This window comes from Pinus tabuliformis, chromosome J (genome assembly GCF_031772625.1).
Source record: "Pinus tabuliformis cultivar Carrire ecotype Pingquan chromosome J, CPIR1, whole genome shotgun sequence".
NCBI classification, from domain to species: domain Eukaryota; kingdom Viridiplantae; phylum Streptophyta; class Pinopsida; order Pinales; family Pinaceae; genus Pinus; species Pinus tabuliformis.
In genome coordinates this window covers 802,791,491-802,804,767 of record NC_142295.1, presented here as the reverse complement: position 1 = coordinate 802,804,767, position 13,277 = coordinate 802,791,491, and positions in this window count along the sequence as shown.

Genomic DNA, 13,277 nt, shown 5'->3' with positions numbered 1-13,277 from the left:
GATAGGGAGGTAGGGTAGGGGTCTGAGATGACCCAGTGACTGATGGATGAAGTGATGAGAGGGTGTGGAGAGCTAACTTGTCTTAAGGAAGGCTAAGGCAATGGAAGAGCAAGAAGGTAGGGTTACGTGGACAGAAGAGGAGTTGTGAGACAAAGAAGCTGACTAGGAGATGGAGCAGCTGGCCTGGACGAAGCTTAGGTGGATGAGAGAAAGATGGATATGCCCTGCACGGTGTGCACTTAACTGAATCAACCAAATCCTGCATACAATCGAAATCTTAGCTAATCTATCCAAACTGTCAATGAAACAAATGAACAACAACTTTATTTCCAAAGAGAACCATGTACAACACTTAATCAAAGGAACATCTAAAAAGGTCTAAACGCATGACTAACTTCTACAAATGAAAAACATTACACCAATGATTGCATGGTCAAGCAAACTAGTGTTTTTGTTGAGCAGCACTGGCTCCACAATTCCAGCCCCTGATCCAATAAGAGAGAGGTGAAACTGAGAGTGCAAGCAACCCTTTTATGGAGCTTTTATCAATATTTATCTTATCAATCTGTTCTACATATCTGAAGTAATTCTATTCCTCAACAATAGCCTACTTAACCAATACAACTAAATCTATCTCAACAAACTTCGTTTCAGATGCATAAAAGGAAAATCACAGTGCTGAAAGGAAAGATAACAATACAAATAAGGAGGCCCTAGGCTCTCAGGTTGGGCCCAACCCCGAGAGCTATAGCTCCTATAAAAACTCAGAGCTGATATCAAATCTGACTGCTTCCCATTATCAAAAAATAATCATAAGTCAAGAGTTATGCCAATAATGGCTACAAAAGAACAAAACAGAGCTAGCAGCACGTAGTGCAGAATATGCAAGAGTTTTTTAAAATTCATTTTCAAAGGCTGAAGCCTTAACATTTATACACTACGAGGCCCTAGCTGGCCTCCTAAATCTATGGGACTTGGCTGCCCAAACTGTGAGTGAACAACCCCTTCTAAGAAATCTGCTTGGCTGCCTTCTAGATCTGGTTTTGGTGGCCTTTGGAGCTCGAAGTTGGGGGTGAAGATCCCGAGGGAGGCTATTTAATGCCACAGACAAACCCCCTACGAATCCTCAACCTAAGCTTGGCTGTCTCCTAGCCCATGTCTGCTCGGTTTTGCTTCAACATGTGTCAAAAAATCCTGAAATGAGCACGTGTTAGCCACCTAGGAATAGTGACTACCCTTATTCGTACAAATGACATAAACATACTAGAAAATAATGCATAAGTTATGAAAAATGAAGGATTGAACAAGGGTAGTTAGGCCAAATGAGCCCAAAATGTTACCAAATTTGGGGCTCATCATCACCCCCTGCTAAAATGATTGCTCATCCTTGAGCAACTAATCCATCTCCTCGTCCTTCATTGCTTTAACCGCCACTCTCACATCCCAGGCTTCTGAAGTAGTATCCTCCTCACTGCCGTGGAACCCGGCCTTCTTTTCCACCTCTTCCCATTGCTTATGTTCTTCTTTTTCTATGCTTCCTTCTACCAATCCCAGGAGCAAAGGTGGGCTTAGCTTGAGGCCGATCCAACCGGCCTGGAGGTTCTGCATGGACTTCTTGTAGAGAGGTACCCGTACTAGGCCCTCCCTCATTCTAGTTGGAGTGTGATACTCCCTGATTTTGAGGCTGTGGGACAATGTGTTCCACCTCCGGGTGCAAGCATGAACACAATTGTCCCCTAGTAGTCGCTCCATATCCTCGAAATGTGCTATAGCTTGAGCCTACTGATCCATATATTTTAGTAAAGCCTGCGGGTTGGTTGTTAGGTGTTGGTGGGCGGATATCAATGCAGTGGGGTCCCCTGGCTCTGCTCTGATTAACAGTGGTTCATGTAACTCCCAGTTCATAACATCTTTGACCTCTGTCGCTCTCTTTTCTTCGTGGTTTAACCATGAGGTAAATGCCATTAGCTGCATATCTCCCACAACTGTGTTGGGATCCCATGAAGTTACATTAGGAAGGGCCAAATTATGGAGGTAGAACTCTGATAGCTTGGCCTTGTCCTCTGAGGAGCTATTGTTGCATAAATCTATGAACTACTGGGGGTTTTGGATCTGGGAGATACCCCTCTGTGCTAATTCATTAATCTGGAATTGCAGCCATTGGTCCCGTAGGTATAGGCCATAAGATTTGGCCGGCTGCCTACATTGTAGAGCATCCATAGCCCAACTGGCCATGCAAGCCAGTTGTGCCTCTTTTTCTTGCAACTGTTGTTTGAGAGCTTGTATCTCTATGTTTGCTTGCAGTTCCCTTTCCTGTAGATGCTAGTTTAGTTCCTCAAGACCAGCTTGCATTCCTTATTTGCCTTGAGGTTCTGCTGTAGTGTCCTCTGAGGCTGTGCCCCTTTCTTTCCTATGTTCCTGTAGCTGTAGTTTGAGCTTCTCATTCTCTTCCTGTAGAAATACTCGCTAGAAGTTTCCCACGTGCTTGGCCATAGCTAATTCCCTTCTTGCCTCCTTGAGTTGTTCCTCCAAGGGGCCTATATCTACTACTCCTTTAGATTTAGCTATCCTCATCCACGTGTGGGTCCGTACTCTTTCTTCTTCCAATGCAAAGAAGAGCGGTACTGTGAATTTTTGTGGGATAATTTTCCCAGCCTCCAAAAAGTTATAATAAGAGCTCAAGCTGGGCTGGGGGCTAGGCTCCATGATGTGTTCTACCTCTGCTTCCCTTTGTGGTGAGGTGGCTGCCTCCCCCTCCATTCTTTCGGTCTCCTTGAGCCTGGCTAAAGTTTCCTGTAGAACTGCTTCAGCATCCTGTAGAGGGGTTTTTGACGCTGACCTTTCCATTCTCTCCCTCCAGGTAGTTGTCTTGGGGCTCCCCCACTCATAAGTGACTGATACTTTGGAGGGGGACTTCTCCCTTGGCGAGGTAGGGGTGTCTTCGACGGTAATTGGGTCTTTAGATGGAGGTTGGGGCCTGCCAGTTTTAATTCTCACACTTCTCCTCGCTTTGAAATATAGAGGAATCTCCCTTTTGCATTTCTCCTTTGGCTTGGGAGAGGTACTTAGGGTGGCCAGCACAGCTACTGCCTCCCGAGCAAGAATTTCGGCCGTCTTCTCCTTCTGTGTTCTTTTCTCAGGACTTCCTGTAGAAAGCCCTGTAGTGGCTGATTTCTGGCTTCCTGTAGAAGCCGTTTTCAATTTTCCTGTAGAAACATATGGCACCATTTTAGCCTTCTTGGCTAAGGGTGCTTTTTCTTTCAATTTTGCTGAGGTTGCCTTAGAGGTGCCCTCACTGACATGGACCTTTTCATCCCTTTCCACCCTGCTCTGTAGTCGTTTCTCCCTGGGAGTTAATGTGGTTTTGTCACCCTCTGTTTTGGCAGCTTGTTTTTCCTCTTGTTTTCCCTTGTGCTCTTGCTTTGGTGCTTTGGCCATGTTTTCTTGGCCTTTCTCTTTCTTCTCTGTCTGAATTGGTTGCCTCTCCTTGCTGTTGGAGGAGGTGAGCTCCTCAGCCAGCACTCGGATGTCATCATCCTTAGTCAAATTTCGGAAGGTTTCCCAGGAGAGAGGGACGGTATACGTGTGAAGTGCATCTTCCACGAGGAGCTTAATGAGCCCATGATGGGCTATCTGATCTGGCGTCCCCTCTCTCAACTTAGTGGCACACCCGGTCATGGAATACAGGAGGAAGTAAGGGATGCTCAACTTTTTCTCTGAGGGTAGGTCCATTTGGTGCCTAAGTTCTGTGAGCAGCCGAAAATGGTATCCATACACGATGCTGAATCGCCCCTCGCACGTGATATACTTCATAATTTGGAGGCTGACCTCACTCCAGAACGGCTGTAGGCTGGTTCTTCGCACTCCATTCTTGTCTTCTGAGAATTCCTCCTCCAACAAAAAGAATTCCTTCTTAGCCTTCTGGCCTAGTTTTCTCTCCTCCTTATCCCAAGGTACCCCCATCGGTAGATCAGTGACCCTGCTAATGAACTATGGGGTAAGTCTGAGGGTCAAACCTCTGAAGTTGACAACAGCCAACGTTTTGGACTTTGGTTGCAAGGATCGAAAGAATTCCTTTGCAAGCTCGTCATCGTGACCTTGAAGCTTGTCACAGAATGACATCGACCGTGCACGAGAAAACAGGTCTACCACCTCAGGGGTTTCCGGTAGCTTCTTTGAGTCTGTAGGCTCTTTCCTGATGAACCCACCCAGCATGGTAAAAGCTTGCTGTGGTGGCCTGAGCTGGCTGGTGCGTATAAAAAGATGGACCTTTGGGATTTCCTCAAATAGAGCGCAGAGTTACGCCTCTATCATGCACACAGTTTATAAATTTACGACTATCTATAGGTGAACCTTGACAGTGGCTCAATTATGAACCAAACCCTGTGGAAAATCCCGCATATACACTACGACGACAATTCTCATGCAGAAATAAGAAGACACTTGCAAATTCATGCACGGACTGAAATTTACGGTTTTCTTCCCCTTTGATACGTCGACTTCACCACCTTTCGAACCAATTGCATAGGAGGACTATGTTCAGGCTTACCTCGTTCCAAACTTGCCACCTTTGACGTGAACAGTTTAATTTCTCCGTAACGTTGAGCTTCCTGTAGCATAGCTTCCTGTAGAAGTTGTGCACGGGTTCTGGGGAGCGCTTCAGTGGTTCTGGGCCTTCTGTGCAACAACGGGACGTTTGAACAGGCCGAGAACTCAGAGTATCAACCTTCAAGAAATTACGGATGTGCACTCGGCTGCAAAGCGGTTGGGAATAAATGAGTGTAGTGCGCCATACACGATCTAGCCGGTAGATTTGAATCTCTGCGGAACTCGTGGCGCGAGGGTGAGCTGTCCCCGTCGGCCCGTTGGCCGATGTCACCTGTGATCATTCCACTGCATGTCTGCCTGACCGCCGAATCATTCCCTGCATATCTACTGCCGCCACTCCTGTTAGATCGCCGCTTCTCTCCGACTGGACTCTTCCCACGTGTCCATTTCCTGCCTCGTCGACACACCCAAAGCTTTTCAGATCGGACGAGGCCGTCGGGCTGGTTGTGGTGGCCAGTTGAATGGCTACCTGACTTGCTCAACCCATTCATTTTCATATTTACACACATTTTAAAGCATTATTCATGTAATTTGACGAAACAGGGTGAGGCACTTACCTGTGTGGCTGTGACGTTATTTTTCTCATGCTTCAGGACGAGGGTGACGGATCCGCTTGCTGTCGCTTCGTGCACAGGCACGGGAGCTCCTTTTCGCTGACTGCTGCTGGTTACGAGACCAGTTGCTTGGCTGTGGATGGTGCATGTGCCGGCTCGCGAGTTTCAGGTATCTTCATGACATGCTCTCTAGCTGGATCAACTGCTACAGGATTCCTATAGGACATCCTGTAGCCGTCTCTCCTCCTCAGGTGCATGCTGAAATTGTGGAGTCACGTTCACGGTTGCAGGGTCTTCGGATTGCCTTGACAGGTAGCGCAGCGGCCTCTGCATGCTTTGTTTTTCATTTGAAAATGATTTCTTTTGAGAGTCCAACGTTCTGGTTTGACTGCGCAGGTATTTCAATCGTATGGCAGCAATGGTGGTGGAAGGAGGCGACAACAGTGGGTGATGGAGAAAAACATTGGTTGCATGCCTCCTTATTGGACTTCGGGCTTCAAATTCTTCTACACAGTCGGTCCTGGCCCGTCCCAAGATTCTACAGGAAGTTTCCTGTAGAAATACAGAACTTCCTGTAGAAAGTCCTGTAGCTTCCTGTAGGAGGCTAAACTATGACCAGACCGTGCCCAAACCTTGGAAGAGATGAGTGTTTCTGGAGGGAGTGTTGGTGAGGTCACCTAGTAGCATGGTAGGGACCCTTATCCTTGAGTTGAGAGGCCTCCTTTTCTGCATGGAATACCTGCAACTTGCATTAATTTCCAAAGCTTGAGCCTGTTTTTCTGTTTCTGCCTCTTTTTTTTCTTTTCCTTGGTTTTTCCCTTTTTTTTTTTTTTTTTTTTTTTGAGGAGACAGCAGGGGTGCCTCAATGAGGTTTTCACCCCTACTATATGCCTTGGGCGCCTCAGATAGGTTTTCACCCAAGGGTCTTTTTTGTTTTTATTCCAATTTTTTCAGAGAGACAGCAGGGGCGCCTCAATGAGGTTTTCACCCCTACCATCTGCCTTGGGAGCCTCAGAAAGGTTTTCACCCAAAGATCTTTTTATTTATTTTGATTTTTTTTTTTTTTTTGTTGGATGCTCAGGGTATGCCCAAAACAAAGGCAGAACCCTTCTCTATGACCAGCACTGATTTTTCCACAGTTTTGATGAACTCTTGCCTCGAAAGAGGTTTCCTGTAGATCTTTAGTCGATGCCCATTGACGAGCATGGGGATGGCTTCCTCATCGATGGTCCGGATAAGAACAAACCCATTATCATTACACTTCTCCACTACATATGGCCCTAACCATCTTGTCCTCAGCTTCCCCTTGAAATCCTTGTGTCTGGAATCATACAACAGTGCCCAATCTCCTAGTTGGAATTGCTTGTCATTGAGGTGCCGGTCATGCCATATCTTCCTCTAAAGTTGAACCACTTCTGAGTGGAGAAGGGCCTGCATTCTGTGTTCATCTAGCCCATTCAGCTGCAATAACCTTTCTTGTTGGGCGTGGCTGAGATCTAGGTCCAGTTGAGCTGCCATCCTCAATGTGTTGTACTCGAACTCAATTGACAGCAAAGCTCTCTTCCCATAGACCAATTCATAAGGTGTGAAACCGGTTGTGGTCTTCCAAGTGGTGTTGTAAGCCCAGGTGGCCTCAACCAGGTGATCTGCCCAATCCTTTCTGCTGCTGCTCACCACCTTAGTCAAAATCCCTTCTAATGCTCTATTGGTGACTTCCACCTGCCCATTTGCTTGAGGATGATAGGGGGTGGAAGTCCTATGCTTGATCTTGTGATGAGCAAGCAAATCTTCAATTAAGTTGGAGGTGAACTGGCTTCCTTGATCGGTGACTAGCTCTCTTGGGTAGCCAAATTTGTAGAAGATGTTTTCTCTTAAAAACTCAGCCACCTTTTCTTCTGTCGCTGCTTTGATTGCCTTGGTTTCTGCCCACTTTGTCAGATAGTCTGTGCACACAATGATGTAAGACCTTTGCCTTGAAGGAGGATTGATAGGACCCACAAAATCCATGCCCCACTTCTCGAATGGTTCAAGAGTCACTTGAGGTTGGAGAGGCATTTCGTCCCTTGGGGTTGGCTTCCCCATCCTTTGGCATCGGTCACATTGGCTGATATATCTCTTGACATCTTGATGAAGCGTGGGCCAATAGTAGCCTGCCTGTAGAATTTTGAAGGCAGTCCTCTTGGCTGCAAAATGTCCTCCACAAGGCCTGTCATGACAGGTTAGGAGGATGTCAAAGACTTCCTCCTCCCTTACACAATGCCTTAAGATCTGATCGGGGCCAAGTTTGAACAGGTTGCCCCCGATCCAAGTGAACGAGGCACTCTTCCTTACAATTCTGATTTTCTCTTTGGAAGATAGATGCGGAGGGAACTGTGCTGAGACCAGATAGTTTGCTATATCAGCAAACCATGGGGAGAGTACTGAGATAGCAAACAAATGTTCATCTGGCATCTGGTCGTCCACTGTTCCATCTTCACCCGCAGTAAATCCAATCTAGACAAGAAGTCAGCAACAACATTTTCTTTACCTGGTTTGTCAACGATAGTCAAATCAAATTGCTGCAACAGAAGTAACCATCTAATAATACGAGCATTCACATCTGGTTTATTCATTAAATATCTAATTGCAGCATGATCAGTATGTACAAATTTTTGATAGCCAGTGATGTAGTGTCGGAACTTGTTCAGGGCATGGACCACAGCCAGGAACTCTTTCTCAGTTACAGTATAGTTCAGTTCTGCCTTGGATAAGTTTTTGCTGACAAAGTATATGGCATATGGGAGTTTTTGTTCAACCTGTCCTAAGGCTGCCCCTATGGCTTTGTTCGAGGCATCAGTGTGGATGTGGAAAGGTAGGGCCCAGTTTGGACCTCTTAATATCGGGGTGGACACCAACGTATCCTTTAATTCATTCAGAGCCCTTTGACAGTCGTCCGTCCATTTGAACTCAACATCTTTTGCTAAGAGGCCAAACAGTGGCGAGGCTAGCTTACTGAAATCTTTAATAAACCTTCTATAATATCCTGCTAAGCCTAGGAAACTCTGAACATCTCTTACTTTCTGAGGGGGTGGAACCTTTTTGATGAGAGCAATTTTATTAGGATCCACCTGCAATCCCTGGCGAGAAATGGTATGTCCTAGCACGGTCCCTTCAATCATCAAGAATTCACATTTTTCTGGACTAAGGGACAGGTTCATCTCAATGCACTTGGTTAGGACTTTTCCCAGATTGGATAATGCTTCTTGGAAGTTGGACCCATAGGGAGTGAAGTCATCCATATAGATTTCCACCGAATCATGGACCAACTCAGAAAAGATGCTCAATACTGCTCTTTGGAAAGTGGCAGGAGCGTTGCATAGCCCAAAGGGAAGGACTCGGTAAGAAAAGGTACCCCAAGGACAAGTGAAGGTGGTCTTATCTTGGTCTTCTGGGCTGATTTGGATCTGGTTATACCCGCTGAACCCATCTAGGAAAGAGAAAAACTTCTTCCCCGCTAGTCCATCCAACACTTGATTTATGAAAGGCAAAGGAAAGTGGTCTTTCTTGGTGGCTTTGTTCAGTTCTCGGTAGTCCACACAGATTCTCCACTTTCCATTTTTCTTGGGTACCAACACCAGAGGGGACACCCACTCGCTATCCGAGATGGGGTAGATGAATCCTGCATCCAACAGTTTTTGCAGTTCTTCTTTGACAATGTCCTTAAGGGCTGGATTCATTCTCCTCTGAGGTTGCCTGACCGGTTTACAATCTTCTTTGATGTAGATGTAATGGGTACAGACCGAAGGGTGGACTCCTTTCATCTCCTTATAGCTCCAAGCGAAAGCATCTAGATGATTGGCCAACAGACTATACACCTCCTTTTCCTGGGAAGGAGATAGGGAGGAGCTGATCTTTAACGTTCTCTCGGGGCCAAACTCCACATTATTGACCCTGGGAGAGAGTGGATCGGTCACACAAAGGTCCACTAAGGTGCTGGCTTGAGTATCTTCCACCAATTTCTCTAAGGACAATGCACTGGGAGGCGGATTCTGAATCAAGGTCTCAATCAAATCATCCTCAGTTTTAGGACCTCCCCTGGTGGTCTCTAAGGTGCAAAAGGGTGCAGAGTACACCTCATCCTCTTCTCCTTCTTCCAACCAAAGTGGTAAGTCATGCTCTAATAGAGGTTGGGCAGGAGGGTATAGGACTAGCTGCTTGGACATAGGACCATTTTTGATGGTCATGTTTCCTGCTCGGCAGCTTATGTAAGCATTCGCAGTGGCTAGCCAAGGTCTTCCCAAAATAAGGGGGTATCCGGTAAGCTTTGCCTTTGGCTAAAGAACCAAGAATTCCGCAGGATACTCCCAAGAGTCAACAGAGACCAAGACATCCTCCACAATCCCTTCGGGAGTCACAGTGGAGCGATCTGCCAACTGCAGGACTGTCGAGGTCTTCCTTAAGGAACCCTGAAGGTTGAGTTTGAGCATGGTATCCTTGGTCATCACATTAATGGTAGCCCCTAAATCAATCAAAGTGTGGGGTATGATGGTGCCATTGATGTGGACATCAACTACAGGACTCCCAGGATCCAAATACTTTGGACAGATTACTTGCCCCAACATAAGATCAGACAGTTGTCCTATGACATTGATGGTTGAGGCATCTCTTTTTCGCCTGCCTGGGTGCCTGAAACACTTTTCCTTAACCAATTTGTTGTATATCGGTACATCTTTGATGGCTTGGAGGAGTGGTATTCTTACACACAACTGTTTGAGTTCTCCCAGAAGCTCATTCTCCTCTGGGTCGGGTTGTGTGGTTACTGTTAGTCTCTCAGGAAAGGGTGGAGTGGTCTTGGGTTCACTTTCCTGTTTGTCTTCCTCGTCCTCTAGGGGAGGAGGTTGGCGATCCGGAAGAGTCTTCCCGGATCGCAGGTTGATCTCCTGGATCTCCACAGCATAGGTAGGGCAGGTTGTTTCCCCGGTATATACCTATTGGGCCTGTCGGTTGTTGGAGTTTGGGTTCGGTTGAGCAGGCATTTGGGGTTGTCTCGGAGGAGCAGGAGGTAGTGGTTGTGGTTGAGCTGGTGGTGGAGGAAAAATGGCGGGAGGAGTGTTGTACTGGGGCCTCCACCCCGGTTGAGGTGCATTCCACTGAGGCTGTGGCTGGACATGTGAGTGAAACGAATGAGTAGTGGGCTGAGCATGGTATTGAGGTGGGTAAGACCATGGAGGAGGCACATACTAGGGAGGATGAGCAGGGGGCCCCCAAGAAGGCATAGGAGCAGATTGGTTGGGGCTATAATAGGCTTGGGATGTCCCTTGCATCCCCTGCTAGTAAGGTCTAGGTCCATGCGGCCTTCTTTGGTTGAGGAAGTAGAGAGGTTCAGTGGGTGCCTCAGTTCCTTGGTACATGGCCTTAAACCCAGGTAAGGTTGGGCATTGGTTTGTGGGGTGTTCCTCCTCACAAACGAAGCATACCTCTATCGACTGTAAGGGACACTCATTCTTAGGGTGCTTCCTTGTACACCTAAGACAGAAAATGGCCAAAGCCCTCTCAGCTTCCTCTTTCTTTTGCTGGATTTGGAATGTATCAAGTTGCATGGCAATGGTTTGTCTCACCTCACTTTTGAGGTCCTCCAGCTGATTAACAAACTCATGCTTGGAGAAAGTAGCACTGGCTGAAAGGGGGTTTACCCTACCTCTTTTCCGGGCTGCCCTAGAGTGGTTTCTAAACACAATCTTTATATCCTCGTAAGGTAGTTGGTAGATGTCTCCTCCAGCTAGCATGTGAAGGGTATCTAGGAGGTCTTCAGGGACTCCTCGGAGCAGGATCAACTTGAGAGATTCAGGGTCAAGTGTGCACCTGGCCCATTTATAGCTAAGTTGGAATCTTTCCTCATAATCTTCTAAAGACTCCTCATTTCCCATGGTCATCCGAAAGATTTCTCCCTTGGCTTCCTTGGACCTACAGTAGTCCCGGTATTTGGTATTGAAAGCTTGCTACATCTGAGCCGAAGTGGTGATACTGTTTCCTGGTAATCCCATGAACGAGCGTAATGCTGCATCCTTGAGAGTAGAGGGAAAGAGTTTCAATTTTTGCTCATCTTCTGTATAGTCATAGGTTCGACAAAGGACAGTAAACTCAAACAAGAAGGTATCAGGGTCTTCAGTAGTCAATCCATGGAAGTGAGGTAAAGCGGAGGGGCTTATGTTTTTCATTTTCATGTCTCCATTGGTCTCTCGGATGGGAAAGGCACCTTCTATTCTCTCATCTTCTCTTCCATTTTCAGCCATGGCTTCAAGTGGGATGGTTTCTAACTCTTCTTCTGGTATAGGATCTTCGTATGTCTCAGGAGGCTCGCCTATAGGTTCTTCTGGATCACTGTCACCAAAGAAGAGAGAAGGGTGACTCAGTGAAGTGGTGGGGGTGTTGGGTAAGAATTTGCTGGTTTTATCTTTGTTCCTACGAGGCACGAAATGGAAAGGATTTTGATTGCTTTTTGCTTTTTCTACTTGTACCTGCAAAACTAAAATAGGTTGAACTGCAACTAGCTATCTTGCTGGAATGAAGATGCGGAATTGAAATGAGACTAAGCTACGTTGCTCAAATGAAATTGCAGGAATGAAATGCTAGTCTACACTTGCAGAATTGAAATTGCTAGTTTACGCTTGCAGAATTGAAATCGCTAGTCTACGCTTGCAGAATTGAAATTGCTAATCTATGAAAGCAGGAAATATCTATTTTACTTTTGCGGAAATTAAATTGCAGAATGGAAATGAAATGAACTATTTAGCAGAAGGCGAGTGTAGAAAAATAGAAGAAAAGCAACAATCACCAATACTCTGATGCTTCGCCGGCAACGGCGCCAAAAAGATGGTGGGCTCCAGTATTGTAGCAATAGTGCTGCAACTCCTGGGACTCCCTTCTTTACTCTTATCAACTCGGTAGTTCGTAACAAACTTGGAAGCGACAGTGCTGTATGCACAAGTACTAGCTCTTGCCGCAGCTGTCACTTGGTCAGCTGGCACAAGTCTGCTAGGGGCTCAAGCCAACTTCTATGAGCTCTTAGAAGAAGCTTTGTACCCGATGGATGGAAGCTAACTCAAAGGAAGATGATCTACTTGCAAAAAGAAACTGAAAGTCAAAGAGTAACATAAACCCTAGCAAACCCTAATTCTACCAGCTAGTCCTACTGATGCAAAGGAGAGGATGTAAACTATTGAAAAAGATGCCATTACTTCTACAAAGGTGAAATGCACATGCCTATGCTATCTCTATCTAAAGAACACATCTTTTTTGTATTTTTGATTACGTTATCAAAATTATCATACATGTACTTTTAACTGGCTTCTTACTGTGCAGGGGTGGATCAAGGAGGAGAAATGCTTGGAAAAGGTTGGGAAGGTTCAGAGAGGGTCTAAGGAGTCCCTAACACCCTTCCAGAGAGTTTCACCAAGTTTGGCTATCCATCAACCTCACTTGTGAGCTTCTACAGGAAGTCTGCAGGGGTTCTACAGGATGTTTCAGGGATTTCTACAGGATGTTCAGAAATTTCTACAGGATGTTCTGACATTGGATTTTGGAAGATGGGTGAGTGAAAGAAGATGCATGAATGGATAGGAAGGTAGGGTGGGGATCTGAGATGACCCAGTGACTGATGGATGAAGTGATGAGAGGGTGTGGAGAGCTAACTTGTCTTAAGGAAGGCTAAGGCAATGGAAGAGCAAGAAGGTAGGGTTACGTGGACAGAAGAGGAGTTGTGAGACGAAGAAGCTGACTAGGAGATGGAGCAGCTGGCCTAGACGAAGCTTAGGTGGATGAGAGAAAGATGGATATGCCCTGCACGGTGTGCACTTAACTGAATCAACCAAATCCTGCATACAATCGAAATCTTAGCTAATCTATCCAAACTGTCAATGAAACAAATGAACATCAGCTTTATTTCCAAAGAGAACCATGTACAACACTTAATCAAAGGAACACCTAAAAAGGTCTAAACGCATGACTAACTTCTACAAATGAAAAACATTACACCAATGATTGCATGGTCAAGCAAACTAGTGTTTTTGTTGAGCAGCATTGGCTCCACAATTCCAGCCCTTGATCCAATAAGGGAGAGGTGAAACTGAGAGTGCA